This window comes from Meleagris gallopavo, chromosome Z, assembly GCF_905368555.1.
Source record: "Meleagris gallopavo chromosome Z, MGAL_WU_HG_1.1, whole genome shotgun sequence".
NCBI classification, from domain to species: domain Eukaryota; kingdom Metazoa; phylum Chordata; class Aves; order Galliformes; family Phasianidae; genus Meleagris; species Meleagris gallopavo.
The window spans coordinates 35736255-35750803 of record NC_139435.1 but is presented as its reverse complement, the minus strand read 5'-3'; the positions used below and the strand labels follow the sequence as shown (position 1 = coordinate 35750803).

The 14549-nt window shown below is 38.0% G+C and overlaps 1 protein-coding gene across 5 annotated transcripts in view; it reads right to left on the bottom strand.

The window, feature by feature from the left end:
- Window positions 1-14549, bottom strand: part of TMC1 (transmembrane channel like 1) — a 117211-nt gene that overhangs the window by 82442 nt on the left and 20220 nt on the right. For 2 of the 5 annotated variants that reach the window (XM_085212718.1, XM_085212723.1), the window contains exons 3-4: window positions 8889-8954; window positions 6062-6146 (exon numbers count right to left, since the gene is read on the bottom strand). The exons of 2 other annotated variants lie outside the window; for them this stretch is intronic. The gene's annotated coding sequence lies outside the window, so the exon portion shown is untranslated. The remainder of the gene's footprint in view (window positions 1-6061; window positions 6147-8888; window positions 8955-14549) is intronic. One more of the 5 variants, XM_085212719.1, reaches the window with a different exon arrangement.

Below are 14549 nucleotides of genomic sequence, written 5' to 3'. Positions count from 1 at the left end.
CTGGACATAGAGCCATTGATGACCACTCTCTGTCTGCGGCCTTTTTCTTATCCATCGAGTGGTCCACCCATCAAATCCACATCCCTCCAATTTGGAGATAAGGATGTGGTGGGGGACCATGTCAAAGGCCTTGCTCAAGTCCAGGTAGTTAAAGTCCCCCAGGAGGACAAGAGCTTGTGATCACAACGCCTGCTGTGGCTGGAGGTAGAAGGCCTCATTAACAGGCTCTGCTTGGTTGGGTGACCTGTAGTTGACACCGATCGCAAGGCTCCCTTTGCTGCATCAGTCTTCATCACCCATAGCTTTCAACTTGCTCGTGACTATTCTTTAGAGACAACCCTTCACATTCTATTCCTTAGATTCTTGAAATAAATTGAACATTATATATCAAGCACATCAAGTACCTTTGGAGTATCTCTCATTATCACGAGAGAAGAGCCTTCATGCAATCATGAAGGCTGTGAGTCCTGAGGATTGATTCCACTACAAGAAAAAAAACAACCCTCCGCAGAATAGAATATTTTTATAAGCTAATTCAGTTAACAAGATATGATAATTTATAATCATTTTAACACTACAGGTGAACTAGATCCTCTCTTAAAGCTTCTCTAGGCAAGCATATAGCACAAGTTACAAAATCCCTAACTTGAGGAGGCTGCAGACTCCTTAATTCTGGAAAACACTACTGTGATTTACACAGCTTAAAGTATGCATATCCTGGTAACCATAACCAATAAAGAGCTGACTGGGAATCCTTTCCTGACATGAAAGCATGTGGCTGGTCATGAGTATATAGAGTTCAGTGATATAATGGAATGCACAAAAGGGACTACTAAGTATTTAACTCAAGTATGAGACTTATTAGGGTTGCGTTGGTTAGTCTTTTTTTTTATTCTTTCCATTTTGCTGTCTCCAGTAACTGCACAATTATTTGTCCAAAAAGAATTGTTCTATTTAGCACACATTTGAGAGAATATCTTGACTCTCCTACCAGAATCCATGACAAAAAATCACAACATGAATCATAAAATGAAATCTGTTAATCCAGGCATCTTTTTCTGAAGTACTTTTGAACTAACGCTACCAACCCTACCAAGTCTAATAGAAAGACTACAAAGAAACACCAACAGTTCTACAGGGTTGTGTCTTAATCTTTCATTTTTAATGTAATAAAGTTCTATTTCCAAATAAGATTCAAGAAAGAGTGACTGTTTCTTCACCGGAAACAGGGTTACGTGCCTGTCAGTCATAGTCGTGTATCACATCTGGTATGGACAGCCCCTACTGTTACCAACAGTAACATCCCCACTCCCTACTCCCTCAGTCCTCAACAGTCTTTTACATGGATGCTCTTTAAAGAAAAATATCATTACAAAAATCAACTGTTTTTCTGTTTTGTGTGCCTGAGTAAATTGTCCCAAGTCCAAGCTTCTCAATCTTACAAGAGAGAATGTGAAAGATTAGGAAAGCCTTTTCCACTTTCTAAATTTGGATTTCTAGCTAATTATCATGTCTGCTTAGCTGGCACACCTGTGAAATAAACTTTTCCTTTGGGGAATGCAACCAGACATGAATTCTCTCAGATTTGTCAAAACTTAAGTAGTTTAATGAGGAGAGACAAAATAATTTTGAGAAAGTGAATCCCCAAATAATAAAAATACTGCATTTGTCTTTTTTCATCTAAAACCCTAACAGTGGCCTTGCATGAGCAGGAGCGGAAGGTCAAGGAAAGGTCACTGGATTTGACTGTAATTTGAGAGATCTTTGGTTCAAATCCAGATACCCTTGCCAGAGTTTACCATTATTTCACCATATTGACACTCTCTAAAACCCATTCAAGCTTCTTAAGAAATCCAACAAGTACTTCTCACCAGCAGATCAACTTCAGACAGCCTTACTCCTAGCAAGAAAAAAAGCTCATTTACTATTTCAGTTCCTCCATTCATGCTAGCTATTGCCCACTGGACTGAAAAAGTCACACGGACTCACCAGGAGGTCAAGTTTTGCTCCTGACAGCCAATAACTCCCCCACTAACATGTAACAACTCTCAAGTGGTTACCAAGAGTGGTTACCACTCATGGCAAACTGCTGTTTCCTGTTTTCCTGACACCACCGTTAACCCAATATAGTCACACAGCAAACACTCTAATAATCAAGTAACCACACAAGAATTGTAATGATACTCCACTGTAACTCCACTGTGTGCCTTCAGTTCAAATGTGGTGCTCCTTCCAAATGCCAACAGCTCATCTCACACATTGTGACTTGTCCATAATCATATTTAGTGCTATTTAGGAACTAAATGCAAGAAGAAAAGTTCATTTTTTCCATGTGCTAATGGAAGTGGTATGCTAATCAGGGGAAGATTGTTCTGAAAAGGATGCGTACTCTAGCAGATGAAAAATGCAATCTACTGTGGGCAGATCTTATTGTCAGAAATGTAATAAGCCAGCACAAATAATTAAGACTTTTAAAAATACATAAGATATATAATATATAAATACGTTGTATTTTATATATATATATAATATGTTGTAAAGGAAAAATATATATGAATATTGGAATATATAAATTTAGGAAGTCTTAGGGAAAAAAATGAAATATTTTAACAAATGTTGAAACACACAAACAGGCAGCAGAAGTCTTTCCTCTGACAAGGGAAAGAGTAGGAAAAAACTACATCCAAATCGAAATAGAAGAGCATCAAAAGCAGTAGACAACTTTGAAAATATCTGGGAAGTGGCTTTGAATTACAAAATGTCACTTAATTGATACCAAGCAAAGAACTTAGTTTAGCTTTGTTTTTGATAAAAGTGGTATAACACTGCTATTGTCACCTGAGGTACAAGCTAGGTTAGGTGTGGCAAAAGACTTCACTATAATTCCTTTTTTTGTGAACAATATTTGGTTTTCAAATGATGGTTTCTTTTTGAAAAAGTAGCTGATTCTTGCCATTACCAGCATTTTTTACTTATCAATTCTGTGCTAAGTGACAACTTCAATGTTTAGCTTATAAGTACTTGTCAATGACAATGTAAAAAATGGAATTAATTTACCTGCTTATATCTGGAAATGACAACTGATAAAATAGCAGCTGCAATAGGGCAGATAGAATGATAAATAGTCGTGTAATTGTCTTCTGACTTTTGGATCTCAGCAGGAGGGAAAATGTGCTTTTTGCTTAGCACATTAGATTAGTCTTCAAAAAATTAAAAATTATGAGGCTATAAAAAGTGCTTTTGCATGATACTGTATCTCCCTGTATTAAAGAGAAGCGAGGTGCAATCCAGTTAGAGTACCTACCTGCTTTTTCAACTGGTTAAATAACTATCAGAACATTACTAATCTATTGCATTTTTTTCCACAGATTTCTTATCTGACCACACTGTCAGCAATATCTTGATCGTGTTCTTCTGGACAGCCATGCAATGTCTTTATAAAAAGTTCAGTAAGGTCTCAAAGACTTTTGGCGTGACAGGATGCATAAAGAAAAGAAATACTGATGCACTGGGGAATTATTCTCACTTTAATCAGTAAAAGATAGGAAGATTGTCCCAGTGACCTTTCCAGTCCCTGAACTCCACTGTGGATCATGCTCAGAGTTATACCCGTCACTCCATAACCATGGGAACTTCTCCAAGTAGTACAGAAGGCTTTGGGGCTATTCTTCACTTCCCCATCTATCTCCCGTCAGCTCATGAACCCTGCCAGATCCCAACACGATCTTTCTATTGGGAGCAGATGATACGAATGATCACTCTCCAGCATCTGCAGCCTCCTGTTTGTGTGTCTTTATGATAGCTTTCCCGTGCTTTCTACTGCTCAATTTGCCCAACAGGATTTCAACCAGTACTACATTTGATTAAATAACATTATTTCACCTACATTCTAAAATTACAATCTCACTGAAATGAAGCAGGGATAGATCTCTTGATACACACTGGCCCAGACAAGTGTTAATGAAACAAGAGAAAGTGTAACTCTTCTGACTACTTTTTGCATTCATTGGCAAAAATAAACGTATGTTCTTTCATTTTAAACCTTACCACCGCCATTCTTTAATCTTGTTCACTGTTTATGTAGTTGAGTTTTTATCTTGATGCCCAACACCAAAGCATCTGATGTCTCACAAGGATTAAATTAACAATAATAAATTTCTCATCTTTCCCATCAGGTAGAAGTTAGAACTTGATTAGGAATAATTTAAGCCATTGTTACTCTTGCATTCCCCTCAGGCAGCAAACAACTCTTGTTGACTGAAATATTAGTAAACAGGAACATGATGAAACGAATCATCAAAGTGAAAGAACCTGGGTGTGAAGCATGATCCAGTTAGAGAAACGGATTAGTCATATTCTTGGAAATGCATCAAGAATTTGGGGAGAACGGGACAGGAACATGGAGAGGCCAAGAGGTAGTCAGATCTAGCTATAAATAACTTCCCTGAAGACAGCTGACTAATATATGGTGCATAAGTTGAAACTTCCCTGTTTGTTTGAAACTGAGAACCCTGTATGAGTTTTTCCTGGTCAAATGTCTTGGTGATGGAGGAAGATATAAGTGACAGCAGTTATCCCCCAGTTACCACACACCCTCCTGCAATTTTCCACCAGGGCTGGTGTAGCAATGGCCAAGTAAAGTGACCTGTCCCTTCACTTCAACACATAGGTGGCACTCCTATTTTTTTTCTTCCCTCTCATTTCTGTATCACCTCGTCACTATTTTCTTCACTGATGCAAATAAGTACTGCCTTGTGTAAAATGTGAAAAATCACATTCTAAAACTTCTTAGAAGGAATGTTTTAAGCAGTTTTTAAAAGCATACTATCTAATTACTTTACCAGTATTTTTACCAGTATACCTCTGGGTGGTGGGGGTTTAAATGTCTCATCACTGCAATTCATTCTTCTGCAGATACTATCTTTCTTTTAACTTTTTTCTATTATGAACAATAAGGAGATAAACATTAGAACTGGGCACTAGCCAGAAATATTTCATAGATTAATACATCTCTCACTTCCTGGTACTAAGGGTGAACTCTAATTGATGCACCAAATTATTCAAAACTCCTGTTATAAGTTTTGTCTTCTGCTGTAGCACAGGTTACCTAGGACCAGTCTACTGATTTCTGCCTCAATTCACAATTGAACTAAGAATGAATTCAAGTTAAATGCTGAATGAATTTCATTCCAGCTACCTAGGACACATCTCTGCTTCCTAAGACCAGAACATCTCAAGATACGTTCCTCTGCTACAGAGGATACATATTTATTCATGAAGGAAAAATCATGACTTGGAAGACATAATTTTAATGGGAAGGGAATGAAGGTTGTACATAACTGCCTGCTGAAGTGAGAATACTCTGAGTTCAGTGCACAGCAGGATCAATGCAAAACCTCTTTTTCACACAAACTCTCTTATCACTTCAGTAGTGACTTCTTTCCTTGACTCTTGTAATTACACATATCATTATAAAGAAGTAAATGCTCACTAATGCCCATTTCTTATTGGAAGAGAAAGAGAAGAATACAAAATTTGATATTTTTACAGCTGATCCACATTTCCTGCTGAAAAATTCTCCAAGTAATCATTTACAATGGCATTTTTTTCAAATGAAAGTATCAATGTCTGACTTTTTTCCATAAGAAATTATAAAATGACATTTTTCTGTTTGAACTACTGTTTTGTCATGAAATCTCATTTGAGCATTTCTGAACAGTAACCTACAGGAGTTCCAGCATAGCAAAAGCAATGAAGACATCTCTGGAAAAAAAGATGCTGTTTTGGACAGCGAACAGGGTCTTCAACAACATCAATTACAAATTAACATTCATCACAAGACTGGAACTTTGTTATTGCAATTTCAAAGGATGGTATCAGTATTAGAAAAATATCAGGTTAATTTGCATAAAGCAGGTTAAATTCAATGGGCTGCTCGAGAAGGAATATGATAAGGCACAAACAGGTTTTGACTACTGATTAACTAAGTTAACATGACATATTGTGTGTGCACGTTGGATGGGGATATTACTCTTTATGAGGTATTATGAATGTGTCATACCTGCAGTAGCAATTACTCATCTCTGCTTGCAGACAGTCTGAAAGTACTTGCTGTTAAGTGTATGTATCGATTCAGTCAGCACACCCTAATGGAGTAAGAGGAAAACATTGTCATACAGCACGCTGGTGACTCAAATATTGCAGTTCAGTGAATGGATTCTGATTTATTTATTTATTAGTCATCTTCTGTTCCCTTGTGTTACAGTAACTTCAACTTCTCAAGAAACTGGCGCATGAGCTGGAAAACTGTTCGCACGATGTGGCTAGCTAGTATTAGCCCTGCTCTAAACCACAGGAGTTCTGAGTTTCTCTCCAATGCTTTTTGTATGAAATTCACAGAATAAATGGATTTGACAGCAATCTGAGCCCACAACATCACATTCATTAGTATTTTCTGTTTTTTATCTCACAAAAGTCAATCACTGTCATCTGGATGCTGCTCTTTATGCATCAGTCTACAGTCACTGAACTGAACTGAAGTGCTGGCAACCCTTTGCTACATACTGCCCTTGGAAGAGTAGAAGGCAAGAACTACAGCTCTTGCCTCACATCATCGTCAGTCTTATTCTACAACCAGAGTCAAATCACAATGCTCACAATTTTAAGAATACTTTTCACTTCCATTAACAGTATAGAGAAACATCACAGAATCAGATTAGTAGAATGTTTGTTTCTATTTCCTGTGGCAGGGAAAACACCCACATTTCTATAATACTGTTTCAAAACTACAGAAAAATTTTGTAAAGAATAATTCTACACAAAGTGAAGGACCCTATGGATCCTAAGAGATGTTTTTTTTCCTAACAGCCATATGTGAATAAAAAAAAGTCAGGTCCTTACTGAAGACTGGTAGCTAAGGGCGAATTAGTAGTCTTGAAATTTTGAAACCCTCAAAATCATCCCTGCAGATAAAAAATTTGAGGCATCAGCCAGAAATGCTATTCTTCCACCTCTTCTGCAGAGAGCTCCTACAAATTAGTTAGGCTTCAGGAAAAGCACTTCCCTTCTTTTTGCTGAAGCAAGCTAAGGCTAGAAGCTGAGATGTCCCTGTTCAGGAGCAGCATTCCAGGGAAAGGCATTTCAACACCGTCAAGTCCTGGGCCCCAGCACCACCTGCACATAGGTTTATCAGCAGTCTCTCCTGTTAGTTTGAAATTTATCAGATATTTTTGCAATGGATTTTGATGAGATTTCACCTGTGATTCATATGGTTTTCTGAAACAGTTTTGAGTTTCAGTAAGATGAGCTTTTTCTTCTTTTTTTTTTTTTAAATAAAGCTCATATTCTCAGGCATTTTCCTGCCTATCTGCAGAGATGAGGGTTAATTGAAGACTTAGATAAAGGCATTTTTAAATTTTATCTCAGTATTTTCTTGCTGTTCAGTTTCTCTGCTTGGGCCTATTTTACCTTGTATTTTTCCTAAGCATGAAGGATCAGGACTGCTTAGTGTTCACAGCTGGACAGCTTTACATTGCAGTCTAGAGCATCACTTTCACTAAATCTTTTTAAATAGGAAAACTGCTACCATAGCTAATTGAAGATGGCGAATAATTTCTATCAAAGGGCGAGCTCTGTTGATGGTTCATAAGGGCGTTTTAAAGAGTACGACCTTGCTTTTATAGTTAGCAGAAAAGCTCTGGATTTCGACAGACTTCCAAAATATTTAGGACTTAAGGACTACTTACCCTGGCTGAAAATGACCTCATAAATCATGATTTTGTTGTGGATGAATTGCAAAAGAAGTGTTCCAATTATAGAAGTGTTAAGATATGACTGAAGAGGTTTTCTTGTAAATTTCATAATGCTTTTCAGTACAAGCAAGATGCTGCCAAAAATGTCTGCTTACCTAATGTTTTGGTTCTCATGTACTCTATTGCATTTGGGACTACTAAAGACCAGTAAAAATTAAAACAAAACTAATAAAACTCTGTTCAAACCTCAAAAGAATATAACTGTAGTTTTATCAAGATTGCATTGGCTTTTGCTGCATTCTAACCAGACCTTCTTCAGAGCAGGATTTAAGTCAGAACATCTGCAAAAATGGTGCCCTGGAGAACAGTCTGTAAACGTCTGTATCATGAGCCTATTTATTCTCACAAGTTATTCCATTAAAATCACCAGAACTCATTTCTGACAATGATCTATGTTTGAAAATGTTTTGGAGAGATTGTGCTAAAATATCAAGGCAGAAGTAAATTATAAGTAAATAAAAAGCCTCAATATGCCTTCAGTATTCCACAAGATGACCTTAGTTTTAATATGTAGCCTTCCACTTTGCTTATGGGGTAAATTATTTCCAAGTCTGTAGTATGTAGAGGCACACTCATAGATCCACAAAGGAAGATACTCAGAGAGGAAAAATAAATACTTCCTTGCAAAAATAAGGGAGATATCATGTTTAACTTTTTTAGCACAGATCTTAGCTAAATATTTATTGATGTTTTGTCCCTTGTACAGGAGGTTTCTTTGCCAGGTTATTTCTCATCATTCCCTTTTCCTAGATGAATTTGATGGAGATAATAACTGTAAATGCCTGGAAGGTAATAGTAGATAATAGAAGGTAATAGTAATATCTACTATTACCTTCCAGGCATTTACAGTTAGTATCTCCATCAGGCTTGGAATCAGTAAGCATAGAAAACCCATGAAATTTGACATTTGTATCTGTTGTGAAATGAATAGAAGAGGTAATCTATGGATATTAGGGCTTACAGAAGACTCATTAAACTAATTTCATTCCTAACCAGAAAAGCTGGTGGCTTGATGGAAGGGTAGGACAGGAGTCACCTCCACCTTAGTGACCCAGCTAGCTTCTTTTACTTCCTTACCTGCTTTTTATCTACTCAAACACCACATCACGGCAGGATTGTATGAGCAGCAGAGAAACCCTGGAACTACAAAGAAAACACTCTTCAAACATACACATTTTCTTAATATCAGCAGACCAGAATTTCTGGAAGAGAAGCACCACATGAGAGATACTGAATTATTACTATATCAAACTTATCCTTGTCTTCTTTTGTTTCACATGATGCAACACTATCCGTCTATCTGGTATCTCATGTTAACAGATAAAGAAGTATACTGTTGATATAGATTGAGTGTATCCACTCAGGGAGACATGACTGGAGTTATGCTGCACAGTACCTATTGCATCACATCCCACTCTGAGCCTTAGGGGCTTTTCTAACAGGTGGTTAGGGAGCTGTGGTTGGACTTGCAGACCCACGAGGCATCTTGTAGATGAACATGGAGGTGGCAATGGCTTCTCTTCTTTGAACTGTAGGTGCCTTCTGTACAAATGGCAAGTAACTCTGCACACTCTCACAGACTCTTATCCCATCATATCACTTAATCCTTTCTTCCTTATTCCCAGATCAGCTTCAGTGATCCAAAAGATTGCTGTTCCTTGCTTTCATTACGTGTTAAAATACATGGACTGATAGAGCAATCCATGCTCCAAATTACAGCTTTTATTCTGAATTTCTGAACCATGTAAGTGCCTACGTCTGTGCCAAGTTTGGCCTCTATGTAACAGTTTGTGCATGCAGGTACCCAAGATGTACATCCAGAATCATGCCTCATTTTACAATAAATCTGTAATTCCTGGTGTATGCATTTAGTATGATAACCTTTGGTATTTCTTACAGATTTTACAGCTCTTCAAAGAATCCAAGGAATTTTGTAACTGCTTAGAGATTTCTGAATTCATGGGAATAACACAACAGAGCTGGTACAGCCACTTGGCTTACAAAGTCCATCACCATCCTCCAGGAGGGAGAACAACTTCTTAAAAAGGTGAGTTGTTTTCTCCCTGATATTAATTAGGCCCTGCATGCTGAAAGGTGCCAGTGATCTAATGAGTTAACAGCATCATGCAAGTGGTTCTTAGCAGTTGCAAACTATTTACTGAAAACAATCCATTTGTAAAACTGCACCAAACTGGCTGGCAAGGAGTTTCCTCTCCCTGTACTGAGTGCTGACTGATAGAATATGAATCATAAAAGTTAAAGACAGAAAAGATTTATTAGCTCATCTGTTCTTCTCCAGGACAGTCTGTCTGTCTTCCAGGAGAGACTTATTCTCTGTAATTCTCTGTAATATATTTGGCAGTGCTTTCAAGTTCTTTTATAAAGTCTTCACACAGCCTCCCACCATATCTTTGGCATTCAACATACATAATGGATATAAAATTAGAAAATATTTGCTAGTATATAACTTTTGCCTAATTTCATGGCATTGCTTCCACTGCACACCTGGCAACTTCTCAGCATGTTTTATCTTTTTCCACTCGTTTTCAGTCCTGCCACATCATTCTTGTGTCAAGTGCCACAGCAAAGAACCATATTTGCAAAACTGGCAGTTTTTAGCATCAACAATTTTCAAAGCAGCTCTGAACAATATTCTGGCTGCTAATGTGAATGGAGAACAGCTATTAGAAAGAAAGGCAGAATTACACTAAAGTATAGGAGCAGACCTGCTAGTGGAGGCACAACTGAACCGTTAATGAGGAACAACAGGCCTTCCTGCATGTAGCTACCTCTCATGCAGTCTGTTCATGAAATGCGAAGCAGCAGCCAACTGTAATACAAACTGAAAGACTTCTCTGACTGGGCAATTCTAATGAGTTCTTAACATGTCATATTCATCACTAGGCATTTGTATATGCTGGTTACAAGATCTTAAGTAGCTTCCAAACATAGCCTTTCTGTATAAAGCACATTCTATTATTATTTCTACTTACTCTTCAGAGTGAAATTGAAGATCCTGCATTAATACATCATTTCAGAGCATGACAGTTGCTTAAATGCTAAAAGCCTGGGTTACATGACTAGAACTTAGAGGTTGTGTGCTTGTATTCACTACCTTCCTTCCTTCACTCCATTTCCTCCACTACAAAGGTGACTACCAGAGAAAATTATATTTGTGACAGTTATCATTTGCTTTGTGGTGATTCAGCTTTGATTTAACTGCCATGTTAAGATGTCTCCATCTTGACAATAACTGTCCTGACACATAGGAAAATAAGAAAAAACAAACCAAGCCTAATTATCCAGGAGCTATTTCCTAGATTACATGGTAACCTAAGGAGAGCCTCAGAATGTTATTCTTCATCTTCTGATAGTGCCAGATCACAGCCCACCCACTAGTGCCAGGCAGCAGTCTGAGCATGAGTAACACCTCTTGTTTTGCTTCGAAGAAGGGTCATTTTAGTTCACCTAGTCTTGTGCTTACTTGTTCCATAAAATATACTTCCTCGGATTCTGTTCCTCCTGACTGTGATTTTCTTGAATCAGTTTCTTCTACTGTCTTTGACATATATGCAATCTATCATCCCTGCCAAAGTTTGTCAATACAGCAGTCATCACCGATACTGATCAGTGTCAAGAAATTAGGTTTCATGAAGGGTTTTCACTTCTTACACCTCAATAGTCAGTAATTTAAAATATTTTTTTTTTTTCTTTTTTTTCCAGGAAGGAAATTCTAACACTTGTGAAGAAAAGGGAAATCTTGGAACAGTGCAAATATCTTAAAATAATCTCTTATTAATGTAAAATGTACAGCTGTTATATTGCACTACATTGAAGACTTATTATTAGACATAGCTAATAATTGGAATGAAAACTTATTTCAATCTTTTAAACAGTAGATTTTCAGCATAAATAGCAAGTGGCAAGTGTGTATATGATTCAAATACTTTCTGTTGCATTTTTAAAGAAGTTCCATTCAGTAAAACAGGCTTCATTTCTACAGTATTTTGATATACTTTTGCTGTGCATTTTCAAACATAAGTCTTGCCAGAAAAAAATAATCTTGCACATTTATTTCTGTTTCAGTCAGTCTCAGTAAATGTCAGCCCAGAAGCACAGCAAGTATCTTCATATTTTTTTCCTTTAATTTGTAAAGAAGTACACCATATATCTACAGTGGAGTTTCCTGAGGAAACTCCATCATATTCTAAATATCAGTATTTTCCAATTGCATCCTAGAAGATTCAGCACATGCATAAGCCTCTTGTGCATATCTCCTTAAAATAAATTTTACTTGAGAGAGGAAGAGATGCTGTGCATCAGTTAAAAAGCTGGGAAGAGTTGTGGAGCAAGAAGGAAAGTTTTCTAATCAGCAAGTGCTCATATTTCAGTGACTGATCACTGAAGTCAGATCAATGTACAAAAAAATTTGGAGCTTGTCTGCGGTCTTTGGGTTGTGTGAATTGTTTAGGTGTACCACCTAAGCAAGCAAAAATCCGAATGGCTTTCATTTTACAGTGAGTTAATGCTTTCAGACAGGGAAGGTTTTCTCTGATGGCTTCACTTGTTTGTAATGCTGCTGATCTCCATTCACTGAGGCATTCTTCCGGCAGATCATGGAAGTGGGCAAGGAAGCAACCAAGGACTGCAGTTCACCACCATCATGCATCACACTGAGAAATCCTCAGCTCTCTTGACATCTTATAATCCTACTATTTGGAACAGCCAGCATCAATGAATAGCCATGACCACTACAGAGACAACTTGCGTTTCAGTCTGATACTCAGTCAGACACACAACACACAAGGCATGTGTATTTGTGTATTTATATATGACGCTGATCCCTGCGAGCTGGCTGCAGGCCAAGCACTGTGCTAATCAACATCTATGATAGTGGTTTTAGTGGCCAGTCACATTCCTCTGTCTCATATGCAGCTGCTCAGGAAGGAGAACAAGAAAAAGGCCAAGAAAGAGGAGAAGCAAGAACAGTGCTTAGAATAGCTTTCTTTAGTGTACTGTTGTCATGGGAGTGATAAAGAGGCACTGTCAGTGAGAAGCACTTGGTGCTGCAGAATCAGAGTAAGTCATGGCTGTGTAAAATGGAGACCCATGTACTTCAGCAACAGAAACATACACACAGGAGACCTCCTTCAAGTACCCAAAGTACCTGGAAGTTCATGATGCTGAGTTGTTGCCTGCAGACACAAACCAACACAGTGCTGACAGCCCCACAAGCAGAGCTGCTGTGATGAATGTTGGCACAACTCCTAAATACAGATATTGACAGTGACTCACCCTTCACAGTCTTCACTGACTACTTGGATGTGTGGACATCACAGTCTGGTTTTTCTGTTTGTTTGTTTTTTAATCTTTTTTTTTTTTTATCTTCTGAGTCTTCCTCTTTTCTCTTTTACCATAGTTGGCAAAGACTTTTGCATACACCAGGAACAGTCACCAAAGCTGTTGCACAGTAAAAGCAAAACACAGCTTTAGGAAACAGTGATACCTGGTGTTCAATATCAACTTCAGAATCCAATTCTGATGTGTTTGCTGCAGTATCGTCCACAGCAGCATATGAACCACAGCAGAGAGACAAAGCTATCAATTTTCCAGGCAGTCTGAGAGTACTAAGAGATGCCACCACCTACAGGAGAATTGCCTAGGATACAGTATCAGGCATGTCTCCTTCATGAAAGAGGCCTGTCTGTAGTACGCAGGTTTTGATTAATGTATTCAACCACCTGTCCTAAGTAATGGAATGTGTTAGCATTAGCCAAGACCCATGCACTCCTGGGATCACTTCTTTGCTGCAGCTGCACTGTGCCTTATTGAGGGTGCTGTGGTATAAAAATGCACTTACTGACGAGAAGGTGGTAAGCATACCACTACTGTGGCCCATCAGCTTAAATAAATGTTGGCTGTTTTTGTAAAGAGTACCATCTCATATATTTTGTAAAAATGTGTTTGTTTGTTTGTTTTTTAATGGAAGGAGAGATGTGTCTTTTGCTGGCAGCATTTTGTTCAGTGGTCAAAAGGAGAAAATCGGACTCCATTTAAACAGTATTTCTCTCTTGCCTAAATTGCAACATGCTGTGCAAACAATGGGGGATTGACCTCCAGAACCACAGACATCACAGCCTGGAAATCTTAAGTTAGACTCATAGTCATTCATTGCCTCTTCCAGACCTCTTGAGAAACCCAGAGGCTGAAGTAGGTCAGTTCTGCTTTATGTTCTGAGGGAACAAAGCAACTCAGCTTCTGTGGGTCATTGATTTCACTGTGGAAGAAATCACCAGCACAAGTTGAACAGTTAAGATACTTCAAGGTATGTTCCTTGGAGAAGACAAAATCATTCATAGAACTGTAGAGTTGTCGAATCATAGAACTGTGGGATGGAAGGGACCTTAAAGACCATCCAGTTCCAACCCCACTGCAGTAGTCTAACATCTAGATCACAGAATCAGGATTTGGAAGATAAAACCCCAAGGACATTTGCTCTGCAATAAATACATGATCTGAGTTACACTTGCTTCCTGTGTTGTACACTCAACTCAGAATGGTACACTGTCCACACAGGCTGTACGCCCTGTATGTATTTAGATGAGATATCCAAGACACTTTTCATAAATATTGTGCATTATATGTACACACATGAGTTTGTGTGTACTGATGTAGTACCAGTTCCCTTCAGGGGTCACATGTAATACATAAGAAAAATATACACTTTGAAAAAAAAAA